Genomic DNA, 14,619 nt, shown 5'->3' with positions numbered 1-14,619 from the left:
TAAGACTCACTTTTACCTTCTTTGATGATCTAAGCACCTGGATCCCCTTTTTATTTCAACCTTTGATTTTTATCCTGTCATCAGGTGACCTGCCTGAAATCTGGACTTCTTCTGCACCCCTGGCCCTCATCACCACCTCACATCAGCCATCCACCAGGATGACAGGCCTCTGTACTTCCTTTTTAGGTGACACTGCTCATCTCTGAGATCCCAGTCTTTGTTTCCTTTTTCTAGACCAGTGTTTCTCAAACTCAAGCATTCATCAGAATCACCTGTGAGGATGATTAAGGACTGCCAGAGACACCGCCCCCCAGTAGTTTTGACCTGATAGAGGCCCTGAGAATGCGCACTGCCAATAAGTTTCTAGTTGGCGCCGATGCCGCTGTTCAGGGACCATGCTTCAAGAGTCACTGCTGTGGACCCATCCTGCTTCTCTTTATGTTCTTTTTCCTCTCCTCTCCTCTCCTCCTTGCGCCAACTCTTTGCCTCTCTGTGGCTTAAAACCAATAAGGCTTTTATGGCTTAACCTTGGACAAAACAGGCATCACTGAATTGGACCCAAAATATATTGCCCTACCAAGATCCAGGGCCACCCCCAAATATAGCCTAAATAAGCAAAACCTTCATTATCACAAGTGGTTTTGAAACTCTAATCTCCCACAGAGATGAGACACTGATTCATGAAACTGTGTTACTGGGAAGGCAATAACTGGAGTGGGAATTTCCCCAGCACAAACAATGCAATGAAGGGAAAGATGACCAGCCTCTTATAGACTGGGACCCCTGATTAACACAAACACTTCTGAGAGCTGATATATTCAGAGAAAGAGAATGCTGCTTGTCACTTCATGTCTCTGGCTCCTAGCCAGCTGCCTAGCCACCTGACTCAAACTGAACCGCCTGTGCCCCTCAGATGGCGGAAACCTGAGAATGTTCTTACTGGTTACAAACACAAGCTCTCACAACATGAAAGCAAGATGAAATAGAATTCTCATCTTATGATTTTCCTCCTTATGACAAGTGAGACAAAGGAGATGATGACTATTTCTAGAAGACTAATAACCAATGGATACCCCAAACCAAATTCATAAGGATCACGATTCAAAAGACTACTTCCTACTGGAAATACATTGGACTGAAAGAAGTTCTGTTTACTCTCTCGATGCATCATTTGGCAGGCAGCGTCCATTGCTTTAGGTGCTTCATGTGCTCTTCTACATATTCCTATACATTCATGCAGGGCAGACAGAGGAATCTGTTGGGATTTTACCAGTGTGCCAGCACACCCAACAAAATGTCCGTCATGTTATATGATTCCTGACTGTGGAATATATGAGTAACATAGCTATCAAATGAGCAGATAGGTTTCCATTTGTTTTCCCATCGTTTCTCCTCCGGACTCAAATCATGAAGGAATAGCCCTTAAGGAATTTCTTTTTTTTATTTTATTAGTTTAAAGTATCCAGTACATTGGTTAGATATTTATATAGTTTATAAAATGATCCCCCTAATTGCTCTTTCTCTCCTCTGGCTCTTCACCTAGCCATTACATTGACGCTAACTGCATTCCCTATTCCATGCTCCTCATCCTTGTGACTCTATCAACTACTAATTTGTACTTTAAAAAATTTTTTTTTATTTTTTAAATTTTAATTAGTTTCAATTATACAGTACATTGGTTAGACATCTATCATTTGTAAAATGATCCCCCCAATGGTTCCCTCCCTCCCCTGGCCCTCCCCCTTAGCCAACGATATCAAGCACCATTCCCTATGCCATGCTCCTCATCCCCGTGACCATCCATCAGCTACTAATTTGTACTTCTTTAACCCTTCACCCCATTCTCCCAGTCCTCCAAACCCCCCTTCCCTCTGTTGGTTACCAAATTGTCCACTATATTTGTGAGTCTGTTTTTTATTAGTTTCTTTTTATTCCTTAGATTCCGCATATAAGTGAAATCATATAGTGTTTATCTTTCTCTATCTGACTTTAACACCTTCTAGGTCCATCAAAGCAATATCTTTTTCCATCCCCTTTCTTTTCATATGTAGGGGTCTTGTTTCCTTATCCTTTCAGCCACTCTATCTTGTGATTGGAGCACTTAATTCTTTTCCATTTAAGGTCCTTATTGATAGGAATGTAGTTGCTACCATTCTTTATTCCTGTTTTCGATACTTTTTTTCTTCTTAAACAAGTCCTTCCAACATTTCCTGTAATACTGGCTTGGTGGTGATAAATTCCTTTAGCTTATTTTTTTCTGAGAAGCTCTTTTTCTGTCCTTCAATTCTAAATGATAGCTTTGCTGGATAAATTATTCTTGGTTGTATATCCTGGGTCTTCACCCTGTCAAATATATTTTGTCAAGCCCTTCTGTCCTGCATAGTTTCTTTTTGAGAAATCAGCTGCCAGTCTTATAGGTGTTCCCTTATAGGTATCTGTTTTTCTCTTGCTGCTTTTAATATTCTTTCTTTGTATTTAACCTTGGGCATTTTAATTATGATGTGTCTTGGTGTGGGCCTCTTTGGATCCCTGATTTTTAGAATTCTCTGAGCTTCTTGGGGTTTTGTGTCCATTTCCTTCACCAAGTTAGGGAAGTTTTCCATCATTATTTCTTCAAACAGCTGTTCAGCATCTTGATTTCTTCAGTTATGCCGATCAGACGAATATTTGGAGCTTTAATAGTGTCCTGTATCCTCCTTAAATTATTTTTATAGTCTTGGCATCTTTTTTCTTGCCATTCTGATTAGGTGTCCTGATTGGCTTTCCTGTCCTCTAGATAGGGCATGTGATCCTCTTCTTTATTCACTCTGTTTATTCCTTTTTTTTATTCCATTTAATACACTTCTCATCTCAGATAATGTGAAGGTACAATTTTGTGTTTGGTGGATCACATAATGAGATGAGAATATTAGTTTCAGACTGGTTCCCTGATATAATTTCCATTTCTGTTTTTATGGTTTTTATCTCTTGGTTGGAGTTGTCTACATTTCCCAAAAGTTCATTGAGCATCTTTATAACCAGTGTTTTGAACTCTGCATCTGTTAGATTACTTGACTCCATTATATCTGGATCTCTGTTCTGTTCTCTCATATGCTTTCTGCTTCTTTGTCTTCCCATTTTGGCTGCCTTTCCGTGTCTGTTTCTATGTACTAAGCAAAGCTCCTAAGTCTCCTGGTCTTATTAGTGTGGATTTGTGAAGTAGCTGTCCAGTGGCACAGTCCTGAGAGGGGTTCAACAGGCCAAACTTAGCCCAAGCCTATACCCCTCCGGGGCCAGCTGTTAACATTCAGCAAGCAATCCACAGATGCTGTGCTTACAGTTGCCTCAAAGGCCACACCAGAAACCGAAGCCAGCTACCTCTACCAGTGTGAGTCTCAGCAAGGAACACCTGATTTGCTGAAGATATACCTGGATGTGGCTTGGGTGGGGCCCGAGTTGGGGGAGGCGGGGTTTCAGGGAATCCTCTGGGCAGAGCGATCTCTGTTATCCAGTTCAATGACTTCTCGGCAGTGGCAGCGCTGTGTCCACACACTGGGCGGCGGGGAGGGCTCAACAGGAAATAATGGATACCGCCGGGCACTTCTATACCAAGCGAGTCTCGCCTTGGCCCTCACTCCAACATGTCTCCCTGTAAGTCCCTGGTGCCCGCTGTGCGCAGTGGAATCAGCACTGGTGCTCAGAATGAGCAGGTCCGACACCACGAAAATCCACCTGCGGATGCGGCCCCTTTTAGAGGTGTCTGCCGCTGTCGCTGCTGCAGCCTCCATCTCACTCAGCCGCTTGAGACCCGGCAGCCCCGCATCCTTGCCCTGTCCTACCTTCTGCTATTGCAGGGTGATTTCTTGGATTTCTCCCTAGTTGTATGGCTTGTTCATCTAGATCCCAGGTGATTTTTCCTTGCTGTTGCTCCTTGTTTCTGTCACAACTTTGATTTGGTCACCAGAGGGATGAACAGAGCCTCTATCATCTACGCCATTTTTTTCTCCTCCGCCAGGAATTTCTTTTCCTAATTACTAATATTCTCATCTCATTATGTGATGCACCAAACACAAAATTGTACCTTCACAGGATGTCAGAGAGATCTAATTATTATTTTGCCTTCAGGCAGGATAGCTTATAAATCATTCCACATTGATGAATATTCTTAGTCTTAGGATCTCCTGGAAAAACCTGTTTGCTACTTCTCTTGACAAACTGATATTGTTTTTAAGGTCTATTTCATGTGATAAAAGACATGCTGAATTTAATTCTAATGAAATCTGTAGATGTGGTAAGAGGTTGATTTTGATCCAGTTTCATTATGAATTTATAGATATTTTGTTATAGGGGTGCTTTTTACCTCTCAGGTACATCAAGAAATGCTTATTTCTAATTATTGTAAATTATTATAGGTATTGTAATTGTTGTTATAGAAATAAACTTTTATTTAAATGTAAATCCCAAAATATTGAATCTAATTAAAATGTCAATAAAACAGCAATGATTTTTTTTTTTTATTCTCAGTTTGGCAAATTTTAGAAAGATTGAGAACACCCAGTGTCAGCAGGAAGTGTAAGTGAATGGGCGTTGTTGGTGTGGAACAATAAATTCACACTTTTTGCCTGAGGGAATTCGGTAATATGTTTTTAAAGTATAAGTCATTTTACCCAGAAATGTCTAATTCCAATTCTAGAAATTTAGTCTAAAGAACTAAACAGGTAAGTATAGAAAAAGGAAGGAAAAAAAGAAGAAAAAGATATCTATTGGTCGCTTAAAGGGAAAAAGAAAAAAGCACCTAGAAACCACCTAAAAGTCTTTACCTAGAGAATTAGTACCCTGAATTATTATACAAACAGTGGAATACACTAATGGATGAAGCAGACCCATGTAACGATATGCAAAAATATCTGCATGGAATATTTCAAAAATAAAATCCGGTAATAGAACAGCATGATTCCATTTTTGTAAAATAGGCACATATATGTGTAGAAAATAATTTGAAACCTCATTACGAAGCAGTTAGCTAATAGCAGTTATCTCTGGAGTGAGGGTCATGAGGAGCTTTTGCTTTTATTCTATATGTACGTATTAATTTTTTTACAATAAGTATGTATACTATTATATTGAAAATATTTCCATTTTTTTATCATAGTGTAATTCTCAGGCGGTAGAGCAGGCCTCCCTGACACCAGCACGTGACACTCGCTGTTCCTCAGAGTCTTATACAGTGGACTCTGGTGCTAACTGTCCTGGTTGGTCAGTAAGCTGTTGACATGCGCCTCTGTCTCTACATTGCATTCATCACCTCATTTAGACCCACATAGCTTTGACTGTTACTTAGTTTACTATTTCATCAGACTCCAGCAATTTTCTAAGCCCCACGTTAGATGCAGGAAGCTCACAGCCTGCCTTCAGTCCGAGAAACTCCTATGAATAATCGTGCTCCCCAGGTACTTTGCACTTTGCATAAATCCAAGGCATTGCCACCTGCGTCCCCTTCCTGGCATTACTTCCCAGGAATGATGATGATAATCAAGGTTTCTGAAGCATTTTACGCTTTTTACCCACCTTGCAAGGAGTTACTGGGCTTACATACCCAGCAGCACTAATTAATCTTGCTTCGAGGTCCGGGTAGCTGTCCAAACCCTTTGGCCCCATAACTGCCTGGACAGGAGGGGAGTATCAGACTAGAGCTCTATCTGACACGAACTCTAATCTTCCTCAGACACCTGTATGAGCTTTCAGAGAAAGCACCCATCCATCCGAATTCACAAACCCTTACTCATTAATGTTGATTTGACTCAATTTGAGTACCACACAGGTTCCCAAGTCATTGATACTGACACCATGCACAAAAAATGGAAGGCAGGGAGAAAATTTTCTCTAAATGTCCGGGTAATGCTAAATAAAGTATAAAATGTGGTATAGTGGTTACATAACAGACCGCAGGCAGTGTAACATATCTAAATGGCAGTGGTCATACCTCACTGCCCTCAGCTATTTCATATAATCACAGGGAGTGGCTGGAGCTCTTAAAAGTATTCATAAGACAGCCTGCTCTAAGGACCACATCGTAAGCTGTGAAGTCCTGCTGTTCTTGGAAAACTGTTTGTAAATACCATACTTCCCTCTTCCTGGACCTCCACAGCTGTTTGCCCAGAGTCTATAACAATAGTCTCTCAGTGCTAGGCCTAGTTCCCTGGCCAGCAGAGACTCTGGTGTTTCTCTAGATTCTAAATTAATTGGCACAGGGGTGCTCTTGGTCAATCTGGGTTCACAAAGAGTGCATGGGCCCCAGGCCTATCCTTCTGGGAAGGGCTCTGCCATTCCTAGGATGTGAGACCCAGAGCAAATCACTCTGCAAAATCCCACGCTCCCATCTCAACATAATCCAAGCAAGATGGAATTAAAATAAACATTAGGGGATCTTTGAAAGGGTAAAAATACTACAAAAGAGTGAGAAGAAATATAGAAGACAGATGGGAAGCTGTTCGCCCTGCTTAGGGTTATGGAGTGTGTGTGTGTGTGTGTGTGTGTGTGTGTGTGTGTGTCCTGTATTACTCTTTTTTGGCTACTGTAACAAATTACCATAAACTCAATGGTTTTAACCAAGACAAATGCAGTATCCTACAGTGAGTGCTGTGTGTCAGAAATCCAACACATGTTCACTGGGTTAAAATTAGGCCTCCACAGGGATGCCTTCCATCTGGATGGAGGTTCTAGGGGGAAATCTGTTTCCTTGCCTCTTTCAGTGTCTAGAAGCCTCTTGCATTCCTTGACTTGTAGCCCCCTTACCCCATCTTCAAAGTCAGCAATAGGTCATTTTCCTTTTTACATTGCATCTCTCTGATCCCCCTCCCATAGTCACATCTACCGCTGACCATAGCTGGAGAAGGTTCTCCAGGTTAAGGACCCATGTGATATTTGGGGTCCACTTGGATAATCCAGGACAACCTCCTCATCTCAAGGCACTAAATCATATTTCAAAGCCTCTTTTGCCACATAAGGTAACATATTCACAGGTGCCAGAAATTAGGATGTTGGGATCTTTGGGAGACATTATTCTGCTTACTTTTAATTTTTTTTTAATTTTTGTTTTGTTGGTGGTGCTTTCATTTGTTTAATATGAGCTGACAAGCCACCCGCAACATACCCGAGACTTCTCTCTTCAATCCTGTGCCCTGGTGTCTTTGGACAAATCGCTCATCTTTTTTGAGCTGATGAGGTCCAGGCCAGATGCTTTTCAAGACTCCCCTCCCGCTCTAACTTTCTACGGTCTCCAGCTCCTTGTCCCAGTAACGGTGGGCTCCTCAAATTTGGGGGAAATAACCTCCAACTAGCCTTGCAAGAGTTAAGTTTGATCTTAGGATGATAATGCCCTTTTTTCCCTTGCTATTAACACTTGTGTTTGTATTTATCCTCTATTTTCCCCATGCACAACTACTGAATCTTTATACGAACTCTTTTTCTCTTTTCCATTAAAAAAATAAAGATTTAAATTCATAAAAGTCTTAGTCAGTTAAATATTCATAGTTCCTTTCGGTGAAAATGAATACCAACCATACTTGCCCTCACATAATGTTGGTTTGCTTGACCTCTGAACAAATGTTTAATGTGTTCCTACTATGTAACAAGCCCTGTTTTAAAAACTAATGCTCTTATGGTGAAAAAGACACAGTCCCTTAAAAGACCTCCTAGGCTAGTTGTGGAGACAGACAGAGGATGGGACGTTTCAGTACAGCGTGATAAGTGCCATAGTGAGAGCTAACACGGGACCTCTGAAGCCCCACTAAGGAAGAAAGGGGAGGTCCCTGAAAACTAAAAGAAAAGCAGAGGGCGGGGGGTGCGGCGGCTCCAGTGAAGGTGAGAGTGAGGTGATGGGAAGAAGTGGGAAGACTCCTGAAGGCAGAACAGCATTTGCAAACACTCCGAGTGACAGCTCCCAGGTGGGACCCGAGGTGATTCAGCATTGGAGCAGAGTTTGAGGGAGAGGGGTGAGGGGTGGGAGAGGGGTGAGGTGGGAGAGGGGTGGGAGAGGAGCAAGCTGATGTGTCAGGGTCCTGGAAAACCTCGTCTACCTGTGAAGGAGCTGGGAATTTATCCTGAGGGCACTGGGGAAGCATCTAAAGGTTTAAGCCTGAGGCTGGCACAGCCGGGTTTGCCTTTCCTCCTGGAGGCTGTATGTGGGGGCTGAATCCTAGAGCTCCTGCATTTTAATTGATGTCAAATAACCATGTGGACTTCCCATCAAGGACTTTGATGGTTCGAAGCACAGAGCATCCATTAGAAACCTATGTACTCAGTGCCAGTGACTTATGTAGTTGGACTACTTACGATCTAAGAATAAAACACTAGAAATAATATCTAAGCCCTACCAAAGGAAACCAAGTCTCTCTCTTCTTGATTGTAGCCGTTTTAGAGCAAGTCTGGCCTCTTCGCATGGAGCCCTGGACTACTTTCTGTGCCTAGCATGGACTGTGTAGGCTTGCCTTTGGGCAAATGCTGTTCCTGTTGGAAAGAAGGCTTTTCCTCCCCCACTTATGTGTCTGGGTAGCTCTTATTCTCCTCATCTCAAGTTGTGTCCTGCCTGAAAGTCATTTTAAACCTCTCAATCCAGCCTCCAGGGTAGAGCTAGGGCTTCAGCGCAATCTTCTGCATCCTTCCGTTTTGTGGTTACTACAATGTGATGGGGTGGCACACGCTATGCGCTTTTCCTGTCCTATCCTTATTCAGCCACTTCACCCCCCACCCCGCCACAAAGGTCAGGAGAGAAGCCCTGAAATTACAACACACTTGGGCATTTACCATTTGTTATTAGTTAATGTAGACTGCTCAGGCGAGGCAAGTGTTATCTTAGTATACGAAGATACTGGTTAAGAAACCAGTGCAAATATATGTTAATGAAAGGAACAGAAACGTCTTACCTTATCAGAGATTCAAGTGGAAATTAATCTTGGGTGCTGAACTGATACAGCCCTTCACGATTTCTCCCCTACCCTTAGCTGTTGTTGAGAGCAATAACTGGGCAAAGGAGGAAAAGATGGACATGGAATCTGCATTACCAGAAACCGCTGGTGAGGACTGAGACTCGATTATTCCCTAGAGAGGTGCCAGGGCCTGGGCGAAGGAGCTCTGAACAGGGGAGTCCTAAGGGAAGAAGGCTTTGGGAAGGGAGGCAGCAGCGGGGAGAGGCTGGAAATGAAGCCCACCTGAGGATACCCTCCGAAAGCCTAGGGAGATGTCTCTCCAGGAGGGACAGGGCCTTGCCTCAGAGAAAGAACATCTCAGTGTATGTTCACTTTGGAGAAAAACATAAGGAAGTAACCGGGAAATTGATAGATAAAATTCTCCATAGGTTCCCAAACTTTCTTGGCTTATGGTTGGTGTTTCTAATGTCTCAGTAATTTTTTCACCATACCACTAGGAAAAAAGAAATGCTAAATAGTTCCTGTTATTTAGTTAGAGTCAAATGACTTAACAGTAGTAGTTGCATGGTGTCCCTGTGTTCCTTCGAAAATTTAGAATATCCCATAACACCCCTAAGAGTTCATGTCAGCACCCTGAGTGCCTTGGCACACAGTTTGGGAACTGAGTTACTAATTTTAACGCAATAGTAGCCTTCGTTCTGAGGACCTGGGTGCTAGGCAGCATCAATCTCAGACAAGATAAAGACCCAGCTGAGGACCTGTAAGGGTGGTTGTCTTCACTGACCCCGCTTCGGAGAGTAACCAAGGACTCACCCTGAAGAATAGAATGTGGTGGAACCTACCACAGGAATTAATATTGAAATTGTCGGTTCTCTTTCTCTCTCCTTCCACCAGCACGGTTCCTTGAGGGCAAAGACATTGTCTCCATCTCTTACTCTTTTCCTGGAGCCGTGCTCAGCGCAAGGTGGGGACTCAACATTTTTGTTAAATGAATGAATGACTGAATGGTTATCATCTAGTTCACCCTTCCTTATTTTCTTAGAAGATAAGAACTGACATGTCCTAGACAGTTCTAACTCAGGGTTTTTTTTTTCCCTGAAATGTCAGCCAAAAGAAGGAAAACATAATTGTTGAGGTTTAAAGCCAGCAGCAAAGACCTGATAGGTGTTTATAATTCATTTGTTCTTCACCCTAAGGGAAATGTAAGAGGAAAGAAAGATGGATATTACTTTGATATTTTATTATTCAATATTGTGGGGCCTTTTTCTTGATGCTTTTAAAGGAAATAATAGCTAAATCATTGGGATGGTTTGGATACAGACTAATTCTGAGACAGAGGAATAAATTGATCCAACTTTTTAAGGCAGACTGACAGCAATACATCACGTCCTTATGCTCTTCCAGAAACTTGCCACTCTCCATTGAGAGGTGACATTTACTTCCCCTCCCTTTCAACCTGGGTAGGACTTTTTGACTATCCTGACTAATCTAATGCAGTAGAAATGAACCTGTATAAATTTCCAAGACAAGTCATAAAAATCAATATAGCTTCCACCTAGTTCATGCTCTCTCATTTATGAGATACTCGCCAGCTACCATGCTGTGAAGAAGGCAAACTAGCCGCATGGAGAGGCCCACGTATAAATCAACTGCGGTCTTTAGCTCACAGCCAGCGTCAACTGCCAGACTTGGGACTGAGCCCCTCCACATGAGTCCAGCTCCCAGCCTTCTCACCACTCCAGGTGATGCTGAGTGCAGCAGACATGAGCCATCCTCTGCCTAAAGTACAGATTCATGAGCAAAATAAAGGCTGTGATTGTTAAACCACAAGTGTTGGCATATTTTTTATACAACCCCAGTCATTAGAATACTTTTTAAACAATTTTTGACCACTGTTTCTGAAAAATGTATACATAGTGAGTGTAGTAAGGAACACAGAACTCTGGACGTAGACTGCTTGGGTTCTAATGCTGGCTCCAACACTTAGAAGCTCTATGACCCTGGGCAAATTACTTAAACTCATGCCTCTGTTTTCTTATCTGTAAAATGGTGGTAATAAGAGTCCTTACATCAATAAGTGACCAATAAGTGACTTAATATATACAACACCACCAACTACAAAATAAGCTCTCTGTAAGTATCAGATATTAGTGCGATGGCGATGGTGGTTTTATAGTTGGTGATGTTGATATGGTAGGCTGAATCCTAAGGAGGCCCTGGTGACTCCTGCTTCCTGCTATCCACGCCATCGTGTGATCCCCTGGCCCTGAGTGCAGGCGGAACCCGTGATTTGTTAATAGCCAACAGAATAAGGCAAAGGTGAAGGAATTTCACAGATTTAATAAAGTCCTTAAAGTTGACTTTAAGTGAATCAAAAGGGAGATTATCTGGTGGACCTGACCTGATCAGGTGAGCTCTTTAAAAGAGGACTAAGAGATCAGAGACTCTCTCTTCTGCTAGTCTTGAAAAAGCAAGCCACCATGAGTTCGATAACTGAAGAAATGGATGCCAATTGCCACATGAGCTTGCAAAGGACCTCAAACCTCAGATGGAACAGCAACCCCTGCTGACACTTTACAGCCTCGTGAGATCCTGAGCGGAGGACCCAGGTAAGTCGTACTGAACTCCTGATCCATAGAAACTGTGAGCTAATAAACAGATGTTGTTTTAAGTCATTAAGATTGTGCTAATTTGTAATCCAGCAATAGAAAATGAATATAATTAGTAAAAATTCAAGCCATAAAAAAGTATATTGAAAAGGAGATTTTTCTACCATCCCAGAGCTTCACCCTCCTCAGAGGCAACCACAATAAGAATCTGTGCTTCATCATTCCAGAAATCTTCTATGCATATATCAGCATTTACATGAATCTATGTGTCTATACATATGTTATATATATGGATATATAGATACATGCCTTTAAACAAGGGCCAAGGGCAGTGAGTGAGTGAGTATGCGATATTTCAGAAGTCTGTGCTGTTTAAAAACAAGATTGAACATCTTCCAGCTGCGATGGCTTTCAGGAGAACCTTTTCATGATTTACACTCCGTAATTAAATGTGTGATGGGGTTGGGCACCAGGTATGCCAGAATAAACAGAGAGGGAAGGATTATAAGCAGGACTATATATTTTCCCACTGCTTGGCACCTTGTTTTGTCTTTTCCCTTATAGACCAGAGATCTTTTCTTATAACACATCATTATGATTCTTTGTAAATGTTGAATTGTAGTTCATTGTGAAGGTGTGCCATAGTTTATTTTTCTGATATCCTTTAAATAGAGATATGGGTTGTTTTTCATAATTTGCTATTTAAAACAATGCTACAATGAGATTCTTACATTTACATCTTTGCATATACAGATGTGTCTGTATCTGTACTGTAAATTCCAATACTTCAACTCTTAAAAGATATCTTCATTTTAAATTAAGAAGTATTGCCAAATTAACCTCCTAAGAACTGGCATTAATTTATATTCCTGCTAACCACATATGAGTAAATACTTGCTAACACTCTGTAAATGAAACACTTTGATCTTTGACAGTTTGGTAGATGAGAACATATCACACTCTGTTTTGCTTTTATTTGTGTTTAAGTAATTTTGAATAATATCAAGCATTTAAAAAATGTTTATAAGTCTTTTTAGCCCATTTTTCTATTGAGTCGTCGGACTCTTCCCAATTGATTGATATACAAGATCTTTTATGTAGCAGCCCTTTGTCTGCTGTTTTACAAATTTCCTCCCCACTCCTCCCTCCCCTCCCACCACCCCACCGCCGCCACATAACTTTTTGCTATTTGTCTATTATTGAGTTTTATTTTTCCATAATGGCATTTCACTTTTTTGTACGGTCAAATTTTTCATTCTTTTCTTTCTGGCTTAGATAATTTCTTAGTCTTGTTTTATGCTTTGAAAGTCCTTCCCTACTCCAAAACTTTTTAAAAATCTTCCATATTTCCTTTGGATAATTTTATATTTTAATTCTTTACTTTAAATATATAACACATCTGGACTTTAAAGCTTTACTGTTACTTTTTTCCACATGGTCAACCAGTTGTTTCAAAACCATTCATTGAATAAGCCGCAGTTTTCCCTAATATAAATGCTAATTTTACTATGTATTAAAGTCACACAAGCATTATTTCTTCTGGATTTATGCATCTGTGCCTAGTGTCTTAGTTACAGTAGATTTGCAATACATTTTAATCCAGAAAGATCCCTCAGTGCTCTTCTTTTTCAGATATCTTCAGCAGCATTCTTTTTGCTTTTATTAGCTTGAGTTACTATTCTGCTCCATGATTTCCAACTTATTTACTTATCTTAAGCAAGTCCCTGAACATCTGTGCCTCAGAATCATAATAAAACTGATAGTGACACTACTGGAATGAATTTGGATTATTTATATATCTAGAAATCATGAAAGTTAAAACAAATTTTAAAAGTTACACATTTAAGTCTGGAACGGAAACCACAGTGTTAATCAGGAATAAGAAATTCAGTGCTAGGTTCAAACTCTGTTGGCACTGATAAGTCCTGCGTTTTTTCCTCTCTGTTTACTTTGGCATACCTGGTGCCCAACCCCATCACACATTTAATTACAGAGTGCAGACCATGAAACCACAGCACCGAAAGGGACTTAGCTTGGCTCTTCTAAAAGCCATCTCAGCTGGAAGATATTCTATTTTGTTTATAAAGAATAGATTTCTGAAATAAACACACACATTCGCTCACTGCCCTTGTACCTTGTTTCAAGCCTATAAACCCTCGGATGATGTATATTTTTATGACTAACCATCGCCATGCTTTCAGAAAAACTCAATGTATGATTTTTTGTTTTCTGCATTGTATAGAAAACAATTCCTTCTGAGAAATGAACATGTAAAATATTATTACCAACTAGGCTATAGATATTCAGAATGGGCCAAGAGTACCAACTGTAGACTTCTGTAACCACACTGGCAGGATTTTGCTCATCGAATGAACGCCTGCTTATTTGAATCACTCAATTCCTAGTTAATTCGACAAACACTAAGCATCTAGTATTTGCTGAGTACTAGCACTGGATGTATAACGATGCATAAGATACCGGTCCTGCCCTCACTGAGCCCCACTCTTTTAGAGGACAGAGGCACACATACATTCATAATAGTGTGAGATAACTTGGCAATATATATTAAAAACGATTTAAATGGGCATACACTTTGAGAAGTTTCGTATCTAAGAATTTAAGAAAATATTGAGACAAGCGAACAAAGTATATAAGACTGATTATCATAGCATTTCTACCTAAATTTTTAGCGGTAGAGAAAATTAAGTATATAAACTATGGCATAATTATGTGATTGAAGGCTATTAATCCCTTGGGAGAGAAAACCAATACAGATCTATAGATATAGCTGTGGAGGATCATTTTTGATCTATTAACTGAAAAACAAAGCCACAGAACAAAAAGAGTTATATGACTCTATCTTGGTAAAAATAAAATATACTTACGAACAAATAAAAAAAATCTAAAAGGACCTCAATCCAAATGTTACAGAGGAGTTCATATTTGATTGGATATTTGGTTATAAGTGACTTTTATATTTTCATATGATATATTGTGATGAATGTAATTATATAGTAATATAAATGAACATTGTATTTTATATTCATACAAATACTTTACAAAGAACTATTTTTGATTAGAATAAAAGTTTATGAAAACCTAAG

The sequence above is a fragment of the Pteropus medius genome, unplaced genomic scaffold, assembly GCF_902729225.1.
Source record: "Pteropus medius unplaced genomic scaffold, Ma_sr-lr_union100, whole genome shotgun sequence".
In the NCBI taxonomy this organism is placed as follows: domain Eukaryota; kingdom Metazoa; phylum Chordata; class Mammalia; order Chiroptera; family Pteropodidae; genus Pteropus; species Pteropus medius.
The sequence above is the reverse complement of the archived record's forward strand: the minus strand, read 5'-3'. Positions refer to the sequence as shown.